General features: G+C 45.6%; 1 protein-coding gene across 1 annotated transcript in view; it reads left to right on the plus strand.

Moving 5' to 3' along the window:
* The first annotated feature begins 1,048 nt into the window (after positions 1-1,048).
* RESF1 (retroelement silencing factor 1) overlaps positions 1,049-15,762 on the plus strand; it is a 31,772-nt gene continuing 17,058 nt past the window's right edge. The window contains exons 1-2 of the mRNA XM_052789846.1: positions 1,049-1,205; positions 5,759-5,841. The gene's annotated coding sequence lies outside the window, so the exon portion shown is untranslated. The remainder of the gene's footprint in view (positions 1,206-5,758; positions 5,842-15,762) is intronic.

Raw genomic sequence — 15,762 nt, forward strand, 5'->3', positions numbered from 1 at the left:
CTGTTTATCTTTCCCTAGAGTTCCAGGGAAATATCTCCAATTGTCTAAGATATATGCCAGAGGGGTATTCCTAGGTACAGTAGGTACCCTTCCCATGGGAGTCGAAGGCTTGCTGCCCTTCGCCCCCATCTTCTGGACTATCCGCACACACACTCACTCACTCCCCTTATTCCTGGCCCAGTCCCTCGCGGGAGGTGGGAACCGCAGTACTAAAGGGTCCACATTCGCTTGGTTCAGTATATCGAACCTCTCATTCGTTATAGTCCAGGAAAACCCAATCCCGCCCGGACGGCAAACCCGCGACCAAATATCGCAATATACTTACGCGTCCTGCATCTTCGTCCGGACTCCCGTGCACAGAAATTTTATGGGATTTTACCGGTTTTCCTTTGCTCACTATTCTAAAATTTAGGTTCGTCGGTAAGGTTGAAGTAGGCTGTTGGTCGCAGGGCCGCGAATTGTCGCGGGGCGCGCCTCCCCGGAGGACCAAAGTCTACCGTTCCTTATCCGAGTCACGGCACCAAGAATTGTTATAAATTGAGACCACAATGGATCATAATCCAATAAAAATTTATTAATTGTAGCAAGTAGAATATGAGCAAAGACAGCGCTGGGCGGCAGGGGAGTCTATGTTCCGCCAACTGCCGCGCCTCTCATTTGAAACACCCTCTTTTTATCAGTCCTTCAGTTCCGCATTTGTGGAGCAATCTGCGCATGTCTCGGTTGTTGTTAGGGGGTCTTTTTCTGCCTCCTGATGGTCGTTGAGGCTGAAGGCTGAAGTCTTCCTCGGTTACCTTTAGATAACCTTTTCCATATATGGTTTTCAACTTGCTGTGTGGTAATTCTTAGAACTGTTTTACAGGCTCTATTAACAAACACTTCCACGCAAAGCAATAACTATTTCCCGTCTTGCGCAATCCTTATCTTCCGCGAAATAGTTCTACCTTATGCGGTATCTGACTAGGCTTATATAAGCAATTATCTTTATATTGGCTTAGCATAAATCTTAATAAACAATACTCTAGTCTCTAGTTTCTCACAGTTATATATATAAGGCCTGTTGAAAAGCAGTTTGTTCTCAGCAAGGAAGAGGAACTTGGGACATACAGAGAGGATTCAGCAGCTGCCATGTCCTCCGTCACATGCCAGTCTGTTATCCTACATGTCACACCAGCCCGCTTGGAGACACGCATCCCGTTACTTGTGTGAGTAAACTGAGCTCATTTATAAAGCTTAATAAAAATTAATTTCCCTGAATATACAGTCATATAATCAGCTTTGTTGCCCTAACTGCTACTCAGGATATGTAACTTAGGTAAGATCTATTCAGTATAGGCTTGTCACCTGTTTAAAGCTTAAACTTGGACCTTTTAAACAGATCATAGCTTTCTGGTAATTTTGTGATGTGAAATTTAAGTACTGTACTGCTTATGTGTATTTTCTTTGCACATTAAATACCTAACTTCCCCCCCCCCCCCCATCTACCCAGTTTTTACTACAGAGCCTTTGTGTTTATCAGTCCCCAGCTCCTCTCTCCAATTGCAGGCTCCCTTGAAGTCTCAGCTGGTCCTCAACTCATGGCGGGGGGGGAAAGAACCACTGTATTTTTCCTAGGAATTGTGATGTGCCTGAAGCAGGGAGCTGCGGGAGTTCTCCGGAGCCCTGAGAAGGCAGGGAGGCCAGGCAGGGGGCCCAGGCAGGGGCTGGGCCTGGAGGGATTTGAGAAGCCGAAAGCCAGATCTGATGGCGCTGCACAGCTCCCTGTCGGCGGCCCGCTGAAACCACGACAAACTCCTGCTCCCGCCCGCCGAACTCGTCCTCCCAGGCGGCACCCGCCAGCCGCAGCGTCCCAGCCACCCACCGGTGCCTTCCCACCGCTTCCCGGCTGGGCCGGCGCTGCCCGGCCGGCTCAGGAGGCCCCACCGGCCCCCCGGCCCGGCACAGCCCGGCCGCGGCTGGGCAGAGCGGCGGGGATCGGCCCCGCCTCCCCTGCCCTGCCCGCCCCGGGGTGGGCCTTGGCGCGCGCCCCGAAGCCCCTGCCCGCCGGCGGTGGCGGTGGCGGCGGCGGCGGCGCTGGCAGTCGCGCTCTCCTTCCGCCTCTCGCCGACGGCCGCTGGCTCCGCCTCTGCGCGCGCGGACCGACTGGCCGGCCGGCCGCGCCGAGCTCGGTGAGGACGGGCGGCGGGGAGGGCGGCAGCGCGGGGGGCCCCCCGCGGCAGGGGCCGTGCCGCCTTCCGCCCGCGGGGCCGGGGACCCGGCGGCTGCGGAGAGCCGCTCGCCGGCCGGCCGGGCGGGCGGGCGGGGGGGGAGGGAGCCGCCGGCTCGCCGGTAAGGGCCGCGCCGCCCCGCCGGCGGGGCCGGGGGCGGGTGGGGGAGCCGTCTCCTCGGGCTGGGCCCGTTCCCGCCTGCTCGCCTCCCGGGGTGGCGGGGGAGGCCGGGGCGGTCTGCCGGGGCGGCTGCGGGTCTCTTTTGGCGCGGCCGGCGGCCCGGTCCTGGGGGGCGGAGGCGGGGGTTACCTCGCGTGGAGCGGGTCCGGCACCGGGAGGCGCGGTGGTCTGCGGCTCGTCCCGCGGAGCCGGTGGGCATCAGTGAAGCGTCGTGCGAGTGGCTGAGCGAAGACGTGAGATCTGCAGGCGCGCTTTTTGGCCGAGCTGTTTGCCTCCAGAAACATCCCCCGCCCCGATCACCTTAAGCAGGGGTTTATTTACTGTCTTTCTCCACAGGGTATGGCAATCCAGGGAGATAGGACTGAAAAATGTTATTAAAAAAAAAAAAAGCAATAGCTTTCAGGGTTGTGGGCTCGCAGTGTGGGGAAGATCAGGTGTTTCGAGCCCCCCGCGTTTAAGCTCTGCAATGGAAGTCCGGTGTTCGCTGGTGATTTTTTTTGCTTCAGCCTTTCAGGTAGGCATCACAAGGTACGCGGTAAGGAGCTGGTGCTCAGCCTTGTGTAAGAGGGACACCTGCAGTTGGGTATTGTGGTTGAACTGAAAAACCTGTTCATATAACTAAAGAAAAAAAAAATGGTTTTAAAGAGGCATAGGTTGCTATTTCTGCTTTGGGTTGTCCGAGTAGTGTAGTTGAAAGAATTACTTGGCTTATTCCATCTGCAAAGGCAGATGGAAATGTGAGAAAAAAGGCAAGTACCCCCTCAACACTTCCTTATCAACTTTTCTTTATACGCTCTGGGAAGTACGCTTCTTATGCTCTTGGTATCGGTGGAGACTAGAGGTGTCAGGTAGAACGTGAGTAGGTTTCCCCTGAAGTATTGGGTATGCTTCAGAAGCCCATAGGAATGCTGGAGGTTGTTTTCCTAGAAGTTGTTATGAGGTTGACTCAACTCTTTCTAGGAGCTCTGTGGTAATGTTGGGCCTTTCCCTGCTCTTAACTAGCCTCCTGGGATGACTTAAAAATAGAACAAAACAAATCCAGCTCATTGTGACTCCTAGTAAATATTTTCTAGCTCTCGCATCTGAGAATGCTGGGAGGAAAACTTGTTACTAACATCAAAAGTTCCTAACTGGGCTCTTATCACCTGATTTCCTTGAATTAACCAGCCAGTGTCCCAAAACAGCTTTCTGGCAGAGAAAGCAGACTTGTGTTAATGATCACTTTTATATTACTGTCTACAAAATTAAATCCTTTACTCTCGATAGCTGTGCCAGTATAAAAGTTCTCCTGAGTCTCAAAGCAAAGCCTTAACCAATGTGCTGAGGTAGCTCTCAAGGTGTTTATCAGGAACCATTAGTTCACTGTCTTCGTGTAGCTCACTGCAGTGAGTTGGGTGCAGCTTCAAAGTTAAAGGATGAAGTGCTCTTTGTAGTTCAAGCTTAAACAGTATTTTTTTTTTTCCAGGAAATAGTATATTGTCTGAAGTTTTGGCAGAAAAAAACCATTACAGCATGCTTCTTATCAAGTCTGTTATGGGGTGTTTTGGTTTCCTGCTTAATAGTAGCTAAAACTGATTCTTCCAGTTCATTGGTTTGGCAGGTTTGTAGAACAACTTTTATTTTGTCATTTCGGTTCTGTTTTCTGCTTTTTTGATCTACAGAAGGCTGTCCTTCAAACACTGGCATTTTAAAAGCCAGCAAGTTGTTGACTTACATGTTTTCTGCAGGTAGTAGAATATTTTTGTATGTTTCTAAAAATTACACAAAACAATGTTTCCCAGTTCTTTTGTTTGCCTTTTTTGGTGAGGAGAAATGATCAAAAGGGACCCCATTGTGTTTGCTTAGTCACCTCTGATGGAGTAGAAGTGTGATGGTGCACCTGGCCAGATGAGGGTGTGTGCCTCTCGGGCAGTCTTTCTTGCCAGACCTTTTGCACATAGCAGACCAGGACCAGCTGAGCTGCTTATGACGACCTTCTGAGCCACCACCTGGGTCTATATTGACTTTCGGCTGTGGATTGCAAAAAAGGGAAGTGGTTTCTTAAATCATGTATGTGCTGAGCTTGCTCAGTTTCATTTGCTGCAACCATGAGCAACATATCAGTGGGTTGGAGATGTGTGACTTTGTCACAGTGTTTGTGGTCTCTCCTGGTCCTAATCAACTCAATAATTAACCTGTTAGTTTGATGTTGAGCCTTTCTTCTCTTTGTTGATCACTAATAATCAACACATGGGTGTTACCGAAATCCGGAATAAAAACTTCTTAACAGCAATGAGAAGTTAAGAAGCAGGCACTCCTTTATTGCAGCGCTGGGCACACGGGGGATCGCTCCACCTATTGTGTGCACCTGTCTGGTTTAATTGTACAGTTTAAATATACACCTGTTATACATATTCATTAAGTTTCTGGGAAATGTTATACATAATCATCAACTTTCCAGTAAATCATTAGCATATGTATATGTCTCTTCACGCAGGCACAGCAAAGGTCTCTGGTGGTCTTCAGAAGCCCTCTGGTGGTCTTTCATAGTCTTCCTCACTTGTCCGCTTCTTGACCTCTTTTAGTTGATTCTGCGCAGTATGATTCTCAACACTATCTATATTAGTTTGCATAAAAATGTATACTATGTTCTCTTTTGAAATCTAACCTTTTCAATGATTGGTCTTTCAGTTATCAAGATGGGAAAGGTAGGGAGTTTCCAAGAAGCAAATCTTCTTGGCTTCTTAAAGGAAAATATAAGCCAACGATAATCAGCTAAAAGTACAGTACTACACATTCTTTAAGTTCTTTAACTACTATAGTCACACACTATAACTTTATATTCCTAAGATTTTAGCTGTAATCAGATTTGATTTCTTTTTAAAATGTAACATGGGCACAGGAGGGTGATCAATACTCCCCACCCCCTAATTTAAAAGGGGTCAGGAGGGAATGCTGAAGACAGCAAAGAAAGAGTAAAGGGAGCAGAAGGCTGAGAAGGTGCCATTCAGCTATCTTAATTCCTAGAGCAGCTCATGGTTTGCTAAGCCTGACTATGAGAGCTTGTGAGAAACTGTAGAGCCTGCTGGTGACTCTTAAGAGGAAAGAAAAAAAAAAAAGGAAAAAATGGTGAAAACACATTATGGTTGTTAGCATTAGATCATTGCTGTTCTTTGCATTCATGAACTGATACTGGGCACTTATAAAAGGAAGCTGTTGCTTCACAACAAATTGGATTTCAAAACCTGCCAGGAGATCTGATGTATTATTACTAATAATCAGGGACATAGGAGACTGTCCATTGATATTGTTGGTACAGGGCATTGCTACTTTGGTAAAAGTAGCACTTGCAGCTTAATGACTCGCAGCTTAATGACTATTGTCCCTTCTAGGACCAAAGTGCAGTAAGGAGCTCCTGTTCTTCCAGTGGGTGCTATGCATCTGTCTGAAGGGACACACTAACAAGATTGCTGAAGTAAGTGATCTTACCTATTATCTGTAGTCTGGTTCATCCTGAAGCAGCACAAGTAGCAGCATCAGTGCAACTGAAGATGTAGAAATGGGGAAGAAAATGGGGTTGGAGAAAATATAAACCTCTCAACCTGTCTTTGCCACTAAAAATATTTCTAAGCAATGCTTAATACTGTTACAGCCACAGTTTTTCAAAGGACTTTAGTACTTTCCCATTGCTGACAGGGAGTGGATTTTTGCTTTTTCACACATTTTATTGCTAGACACTACTAGGATCTTTCTGACTGTTATTTGTGTTTCTGATAAACATGAGAGTTGTAAGTTCTCAACAGTTTCAAAACTGCAAGGAGCAGTGAAAATGTAAACCAAAAAAGCTGTAGGATTTTATACTTGGAGGAATTGCAAGGAAGATCATTTAATGAGTGGAAGCGTTGATAATGTAACTTACAGTGTACAGGAAACTTCACAAATCAGCAGAGAAGAAAGGCGTTATCACAGCTATAAATTTTTTTTTAAAAGCACTCCTGTGATCTTGAAGCTAGTAATATGCCTTATTGCTGGTATAAATGGTCTCCATAAAATGCAAATAAGCCAAAGAGCTCTTCTAATACGTGTTTGTGAAAGATTACTATTATTCTCCATGACTGAAATTCAATTAACTTCTTAATTTGCACTTCAGTCAGTATTCTGTACATAGATTGCAAACTTTTCTCCAATTAGTAGTCATTAGGTGTTGAATGATTAGAGAGCAATACTTCTAAAAGGAGATATTTACAACTACTGGAGATGTAAGATAGTTCTTTGAATGTGCCTTAAAACTTGGAGGGAACTTGGAAAGTCTTTGGAGATTGAAGAGCATTTCATGGTTTCTGTGCATTTCACTGATGTTTCCATGAAGTGTGATAAGTAGAAATCTGCAGCTGTAGCATAGAGACATAGGTATTTTCTAAAAAATGTCATGCCATCCAAGAAAAAGCAACTTTGGACTCTGCTTTATCGTTAGCTGACCTTTCCCATCGCAGTAATGGTCACAGCTAGAAAAGCATGAGCTATAGATGTATATTTATAGGTATATATTTCAATTATATACATGAACTATCCTACAGAGGCAAGGACATTCCTATATAAAGGATTCTGATGCTAGTATTAGAAAAGCTTTCATCTATAGGTTTCTGAATAGAATATTAGGAGATGTTAATTTGTGTAATGAATCCAATCCCTGTTACTAATGCCTTTTCCCTGGAAATCTTCTGATTTTATGTTAAAAATTGCTTCCTCATGCTTATGGCTCTTAGTCAGAAGTGATCATAATTTTTGCCCTGAGGACCATAAGCAATAAATGCTTGGTTGATACCATCAAGCAGTCAAATAAAATGAAATCTTAAAAATTTGTGTTCTGAACGGTGACTTCTCTTTTGCTGATGTTGGTATGTGGCTTGGTATCGTGGAGAACTAGAATTTTAAAACTTCTTGTGAAGCATGGCCCTTCCAAATGCCTGGAGTCTGTGGTGCTTGCAGAAAATTTACTTTGATCTTTCAGAATAATCTCTTTGAGCTTGGTTTAGGTGCTGCTTATGTCAAATTCAGATTTTTCTGTATCTAGCACTTCTGAGTGTTGATAGGTGGCATGGTGTTTATCTGTATTATCTCATTCCTGGTGAGAAGAATGGCCTCTTTCCTGCTGTCCTTCTGGCTGTGACTGCAACTCCTATGACTCTTCTGGCGGTGTTGTTGGGTATGATTCTATAGCTGTAGGACTGTGGATCAGGTCCATTGCCAAGTGCCATGGAGTGCTTTTTCCTTGTTTTTTGATTTTTGTACTATCTCTGAATAAGTTTTAAAATTGAATTATATAATTGTAATTTCTCAACTGCAGAATTTCCAATTTCCCTCCAAGTTTTAAGGCACATTCAGAGAGTGAAGCGCACTTCATGGTTTCTCTGCATTTCACTGTTGTTTCTGTGAAGTGTGATAAGTAGAAATCTGCAGCTGTAGCCCTGCTTCAAATATCCCTATTGAAACATAATTTCGGATTTGTAACATAAATATTAAAATTGCCATGACTGATATATCAATGGAAATGTGTGAGAAAGCAGCAGAAGAAATAGCAGATGAAGGGTTAAAAGAATGACCTGCATTGGCAGTGAATGAACACCATTTCCAGGACACTGTTTCCAGCAGTAAAATTGGGGAATGTATTGAGCGTTAAGGGTATGTGGAAGGTGAGAGCATCTGCTTCGTTAAGGTTATCTGCTTGTGGAATAATTGCTGGATGTGACTTATTGATATGTCCACCTCTTAAGAGAAGGTAAACCTCCAGAGTGGAATGCGGTGGATGTGCAAGGAATCTGTTCCGTAATAATTCCCTAAGCAGCATAACCTGCAACCTTGGATATTAGCAACACCAGGGGAGCTTGGTATGCTGACTCCCAAGCGAAACAGCACGGAAGGTGCAGCGGAGTGGAAACACCACGGCCAGGCTCTGTGATGTCACTGCAGGGATGGGAACTGGATGGTACCATGGAACTGATAAACCACATAGTTGTTAGCCTGAGCCAGCCCTGAACGAGCCTATCCATTTTCTGTCAAAATCATGTCCCCTGAGTGAACTTTGCTCATTATAATCTCATTATAGTACCAAAACACGCCTCCATCCTAAAGGCTGCCTGCCTTCAAGGGGCGACCACCCCTCACTGAGCATGCACTCTGAGTTTCTCTAGCTTATACCTTTACCTTTAAAGTGAGGAAACTTTATACCAATCATAATAGAGGTATGTATGACTAGAGTCACTCAAGCTCCACCTAAGAATAAGAAAATAATGTAAAATGGCTTAAGCGAGGAGGAATGTTAGGGAAGATACCATCATAGACAAGTCAGGAGGACACCGCTGACTTCTGGGATCAGTTGATGGGCTGAACCACCCCTACCCCCCCATAGGGATGCCTGTTGGGTGTGATTCAGACACTCGGTTATACTGAGTGCTTCCCCAGGAAACTTAGAAATCTCTATAGCGTTATTGCATAATTTAATGCGTTTGTAGTCGGCTGTATTATTCATATTCTTGGTACTTGCACGTGCTTTGCAGACAGTGTATTTATCACTGGTAATCCAAAAGAATCTGCACTTCCATTGCTTTAATAAACTGTGCTATTTATTAATCTAGCTAGGAGAGTTCTCGCTGAACACGACCAAACTTCTTAAGTCTGGCCATGTAAGTTCATTGAACGCGACTAGACTGAAAGTACATTGCGCTATTTGTGCATCCGTAATCGCGGTAGTTCAATATATTGAACGTGACTGGACTTACAGCGTCAAATTGGGTGTCACTTGGAATCTAAGCCTAGCCTCCCCCAGCCCCTCTTGATATCTGAGGACAAGCTGGAGCACAAGGGGGTTTATTTTTTGCCAAACTACTTTACTCTTTAACGCAACACTGCTCAAGGACATTTTCAGTGCAAAAGGAGACAGTAAGGGGGAAGGAATAAACCAGATGTTCAGAGACACAAACCTGATGGGCAAACAAAACTGAGGATAGTAACAAGAAACAAACCTCCTCAGCTATGCTAATTGGTGAGAGTGTGTGGGATGTGAGAATGTTTATTTCAGCAGGGTTATCTGATCATGGACCTTGTCAAATGGGATTATAGGGAAAGGGGGGAAGCAATAAAGAAAACTTAGAGAGACAAACCTGACAGGCAAATGTGAAAGAAACAGAAGAAACAAACCTCATCAGTCTCGCTAATTGATGGTCCATTGAGAAACTGTAGGCAAACCTAGGCTTTTAAACTGGTGAGAGTGCCAACCTGGGAGCCCCATGTGTGGGTGGGAGGAAGAGGATGGCAGAGGGGGAACAGATAGAAGAGGCTCTGTCTGACTGAGCCCTATGCCTGATCCCTGTGGCCAGTCCTACCTTACGCCCTTTCTTAACTATTTCTCTGCATAGTCTCATTCTCTATCCCTTGTGTGTGAGTGCTGCAAGGACTAGATTGCCAGCCACTGAGGAGACCAGTGTGAGTTGATAACTGGGCCAGCAAATGGAGTCAGACTGGAGGTGTAGGCACCCCTGGGCCATGATGCCCTCAACTGGAGCGAGTGGGTGTGTGTCAGTAGTTGGAAGGACCATAGCTCTAGGGAGTGTCTCCACAGGTCCCACAGACTTTGTCTGGAGTGCCAGCTACTCGGGGGACAGATGTGGGGTCAGACTGGGGGTGTAGGCACACCTGGCCTGCAGTGGCCTCACCAGGGTGAGTGGAGCGAGGGGCTCAGTGCTGGTGGCTGGAGTGCGAGTCACAACCCGTGTGCCTGATGCCGGCTAGTGGTGAGGGTGTGTGGGGCATATCTTCCCCAAACTGGGTGTGTGGGGTTTGCCTGTATAATTTGCTAGCAGACTTCAAGGTGGACTGGCTGGTGGGCAAGGAGGCCCTTGGTCCAGGCAGGGCTATCGGATAGGCAGAGGGTCCATGCTGGTATTTCGGGGGGGTCTGTGAGTGTGGAGTGCTTATGAAACAAGTGAGCGAGTGTGTGCATCTGTGTGCTAGTGAGCATCAGGCTGGACCAGCTGGCAAGTCTTCGATCCTTCGAAGTGGGTAAGAGGGCCTGGTATCCATGCAGGGGTACTGGAAGGGCAGAGGGGCTGTACTGGTACTTGAGGGATCTGTGAATGTGTGTGTGCTTGTGACTGTAGTGAGTGTGGGTTTTAGAGAGAGACATTCAATCTTGACCAGCCTGTCACAACGTGGGCTGGACAGACCAGGGAGTCGTGTTGAGTTTGGAATTCCCTCATTCCCTAAATTAAGGTGAAATGACACCAAACGATGAGTTAAACATTTTATTCATGGCAGAAGCAAACTGAACTTTGGAGGCACAACAGTAGGTGACATGGTTTCTCACAACAGGAATTGGCATGGAACTACCTCTGTAAACCGTGTAACCCGCGGTAACCATGTACATCAATTCAGGGAAGACAGTGATCCTTCCCGTTGGGTCAGGAGGTTCAGAGCGGAGCCCCTTGCTTTCTGGACTCCTCAGAGAGGAGCCCAGGGGTGACTGGATCCACTCCTAGTCCCAGAGTTGGTCAGTGGTTTATGTCTAAAGGGATGAGGTGTAGGGATTGTGGAAAAAGAAAGAGAGAAGAAGACAGGGAGAGAAAAAGGAAGAGAGAAAGATTTCACCTGTCCTGTGTCCAGCGTTGGTCCAGTCAGCTGAGGGGTCCCATTTGGGTGGGCATGGGCGTGTGGGGCTTCTCCTTTTATCATCTCCTTGTCCCTCCTTTGGACAGGCACTCAAATTCATTGGGCTAATTAGGTGTAACCTTCGGGAAATGGGTTGGTGAGCTTGGGGGTCCTTTGGGGAGTAACTTCCCCTTCCCTGCAGATGTGACCGTTGTTTGATCTTTGTATCAGAACAGCTTATCAGAACAGGGAGCTGCCCACCCTGCAGCTCACCCTCCCCTCCTGGGTCCTGTTGCTGATGTCCTGTGCTGATTGTGCTGAACTGCTTCTTTTGACCTGCAGTTCCTTGCTGTGCAGGGTTTGAGAGTTCATCTTTAAGCAGAACTTGCCCCACCACAATGTTTGAGACTTTAACTCTTTCAGTCTCTCACACAGCCAAAGAGGAGGAAAGGGACTTGTCTGTCCATACTTGTGTTTTAGGTCAGTCAGATGTGTAGGTACTGTTGAAGGCAGCACCTTGTCTGTGGCTGGCTGTGTCAGTGTCCTATGTGTGTCTCTGGGATGCATGCTCAGCCTTGCTACTGGTTGAACCTGCAAGCAGGAAAGCAGCAGCAGCTGTGTCCATGGGCCTGCAGTGGAGCTGCCTGGGTCTCCAGGCTGGGCTCCAGCCTCAGAGCAGGAGGAATCACCAAGCCACAGAGCTGCTGGAGGTGGTCGATTAGGGCATCCCTTAACAAGCACCAGGGCTATGCTAATGAGATAATTTGAAGAGGATGATTTTGATGGGTTTTGTTTCAATGGCTGTTGCTTGGACTGAAAAAATCTGTCCTGTTTCTTCATCTGTTCTGAAAAGGTCCTGTTTGTTCCGAGTGCTCTTCCTGCTGTGCTGATGGCTTTGAGAATGAAGTGTGTTCTGTTAAAAAAAAAATTCCCAAACAAACAAAAAAACCTGCTAACAAACTGACTCAGAAATACTGTTGGATAATACTGAATAATGTCGCATTAAAAGTCCTGGTGGTTGGAGGAGCTAAATGCTAAAAACATGAAGGCTGGAAGGAAGAGCCTGATTCAACATGAAGTTCGTGGGCGTAAAACTAAAGCAGGCCCATCCAATAACCGTTTTTGTAACACTCATCTGTAGTAGCAGACAGCATTAGAACAGCAAAGCCAATAGGTGAAAGTGGGAAATGCACTGTTGGAAATGGTGGAGTGGGAATCTACAAAGAGAAGTGACTAGTCTTCAGGTGCTTAAAGTTAGTGTAACTACCCTGTGATTGACTGTCAGTCTGAGAGTTAATTTCTAACAAATTATCTCCTACGTAACTGCTAAGAATCCGTGTACCAAGCAACCCCCCTGTGTGCTGGTGCTGCTGTGACATCTAAAATACAGTTACAAACTGAGGAAAATGAGAATTCTTGGTGTATATGTACTGTGTATGTGCTCTTTCCTTTGGGCACATGTGTGGTTGATTCAGGCTATCTTGTACCACAGGTGCAGGTCTTGCCAAGCTGCTCTAATCTTTCTATGATACCATATGTCAAACATTGAATTCATTTTAAATGCTTTTGGTTAACGGAGATGGGCTGTTAGAAGTCTGGAAGCAGGAATGGGGGAGCAAAATTGTACTGGCCTGCAGCTGAACTTTTGTCCTTTCAATTCTTGGAAGCTTGTGTTTGCTGAGCTCCATGTCCTGGAGAGGTGGGAAACAACAGAGATCAGAGTGGCTGGCGTTGAAATACGTATGTTTGGTGTTTAGAGTTTTGGTCCAATTAAAGGAAGCTTCTAATAATACGAATATTTTATAACTGTTGTGAGTGCCTCAGTTACACTTGTTGCAGGGCAGATTTAGATGGCTTAAAGAACCACTGCCAAAGGTAGCAGCAGAAGTGGCTTTACTGAAGTAAGATATTGTAAAAGTGAGGCTTAAGAAAGTCTGATGGCAAGGTTCAATCTATGATTTCCTGTACAGAGGATATAATAATAATTCAAAAATACCTATACAAGATCTTAATGCCCTGTGATACAAGGTTATGTGCTGTATCAGTCACCAAAGATCTGCACTTGGTAAGGCATCTCTCAACCTCGAGGAGTAACCTTGTGTGACAATTAACTCTATCCCAGCCGACACGAGGACACCTTGAGAGGTGTCCTAACTCAAGGGGAGATCACCACTGTGCAGTCAGCTGCTTAGCAGGGAGAGCTCAAAAAAGGTTTGCTCAGGCTGTCACATTTATGGAATAAAGTGGTTGGCTCGTAGTCAAATTACATGCGATGGAAAAGGTAAGCATGAGACTCCTTGTACCCACAACTTCATTTGTTCCTTGACAAATTAGTCTTGGAAGAACCACCTGCTATTCACGTGTTAATCGCATGATCGGTGTTCCGGTTTCCCAGCTCATATGCATCAAAGCGTACCATGTCACCCTGTTCTCTGTGGGTTTTCAAAGAACAGGTTGGAACTAGAGGAGTTCTTGACCCGGTCATGGCTTAGGCGTTTACTTCCTTGGGAGCCTGAACCAAACTATCACTAGTTTGGTCATGGAGGCGATTGCATCCATCACACTCCACCCTGTGACTACAGTCAGTCCACTTTATTGACTCGGAGTGGTAGTACAGTTACCTCTTGCCTCTGTCATAAATATGCGCCATATTGCAGATCAATGTTAAGGGAACAGTTATTTGATAAGTTGCTTAGCTTAAGCGTTACAATTAATGCTAATTATATACCATTGCACATAACAGAATCAGTTGATTGCATGTGTTTTACATGTTGGATTAACATAATTTGTTTCATTATTTGCCCAACTTTGATAAACAGAATGATTATAACCAATAAACACAATAAAATCAAAACTAACAAAACTGTGACTGGATATAACATCAATTCAAAGCTCCAGTTGCTGTAGGTGACCATTCAGGATCATAGACATACACAGCCGTTGCTGACATACAGGAGTACTGTCTCAGCTTGTTCGTCAGAGTGTACTGAGAAATGTCAGACTCCCCCAGGGGAAATCCCTTCACACATGAGCCCCATCCTAGATCAGGGATGCAAGCTTCAATGTCTGCCTATTGTTGTCCTTTATTTCTCTGCCAGGCCTGTTGTTGATCCATGGCATGATGGATCACAGATCTGTCTCAGTATAAAGCCAGATATGACAGGCTAGATTCATTCAGTAGTAGCATCTCCTATAGTCAATACATAGGCAACAGCTAAGTCTGCGTTTGCATTATGTGTAAAGTTTACCAAGAGTTGCCAGGCTTGCAGGTGTTACTTGTTATCAGTGGCATTATTCCGGACAACTTTTATGAGTTTTAGCAGGTGAGATTCTGCTGTCACCTTCTCTTAAGATTCCAGCAACTGCAGCTTGCACCGTTGGTTGGGTTTGAAGGCAGCTCAGAGCTGAGGAAATGTTTGCTTGGGTTACCCCAAAAGGTTTAGTAATAACGTGCAATCATGGTGTTTTGGACATTCCCATAAAGGTAAAGTGTTTGTGGTCAACCACTGTCTGAGTCCCAACTTAAGTAAAGATAACTGTAAGGGAAAGTGAAGATTTTGCAGTGAGGTAGTGATTGTGTCTAGCTTATTGGTTGGGGCTTCTGCATCCATACTGTTGAGCACTCCAAATAGCCTGTACGGCCAGAGCTGTCATTGCTTTTGGGAATGGTACAAAGCAGGTGAAACACCCAGGTAAAAGATCTGGTCTTTATGTGTGTCTGTGTTCTACTGAGGTAGGGTACAGCTATGGAGCCGGGCTAGCTATCCTTCGTAAGTGGTAGACAAGAAGGGGGGGCACGTGGAGTTCAGTCTAGATACATTGGTTAGCAGTGTTAACTAGCATGCAACAAGTGTAACTGAGGCACTTGCAATAGTGATAAAATATTCTTATTCATTATTAAAAGCTTTCTTTAATTGGACCAAAACTCTATACACCAAATGTACTAGTGTTAACTAGGTGGGGCAAGGCCCTGAAACAGTCAGTTCAGACACCTGCTGCAAGGCTGGGGCAGTCACCATGCTGTGTACTGCATCCCTCTGTTGACACTGGAGTGGAGGGGCTTGAGGCAGCCTGGTTGAGTTAGATTCAGGGTATGGTAACAGACACCAGACCAGCAGCTTTAGGGTTAAACAGTTTGTCTCAAAATAACAGTACAGTAACAAGTATCAATCAGTAGTATACTTATCTGGGTCAAAATGACAGTAAATCCAGTAATTCACTAATACTGGGCTAAACTTAATTCAGTAAATCCAGCTTACTCCAAAACTTAATATTGGTGTCTGCAAAGACTTGCATGAGCATGGTTATCAGGCAGGCCAGCAGGAAGCAGGGCAGGGCTGCTTCAGATGAGCGACTCGACCAGCCAATGGGTCTGAGGAATTAAAATTTTTCTGGTTGGACTGTCCTGCTTTTATTGTTGAGTCATGGAAGTGCTATCTGGACTTGCTGACCAGGCATCGCATCCCATCCCACCTCTACTCTCTTCTGTGCTGCTTCTTTCCTTTGTGTGCTCGGAAATACTGTATAATACAATGCTAACCCCACATTTCCACCCCTTCCTTACATGACTCAGTGGGGGAAAGCATGGTCATCGTGTCCTGGCTGTGCAATGCCAGGACTGATGTCTATGCCACACATGCCTCTAAGGGTGTCAGGTGCAGAGAAGAGTTTGGTCATGGAGTCTCTTTGTCTATAGTTTCTCTTTGAAATGGAAGTACCGTGTTCTTTTCACAAATTGTGACATCTCAAATGA

Source organism: Harpia harpyja, chromosome 6 (assembly GCF_026419915.1).
Source record: "Harpia harpyja isolate bHarHar1 chromosome 6, bHarHar1 primary haplotype, whole genome shotgun sequence".
Lineage (NCBI taxonomy): Eukaryota > Metazoa > Chordata > Aves > Accipitriformes > Accipitridae > Harpia > Harpia harpyja.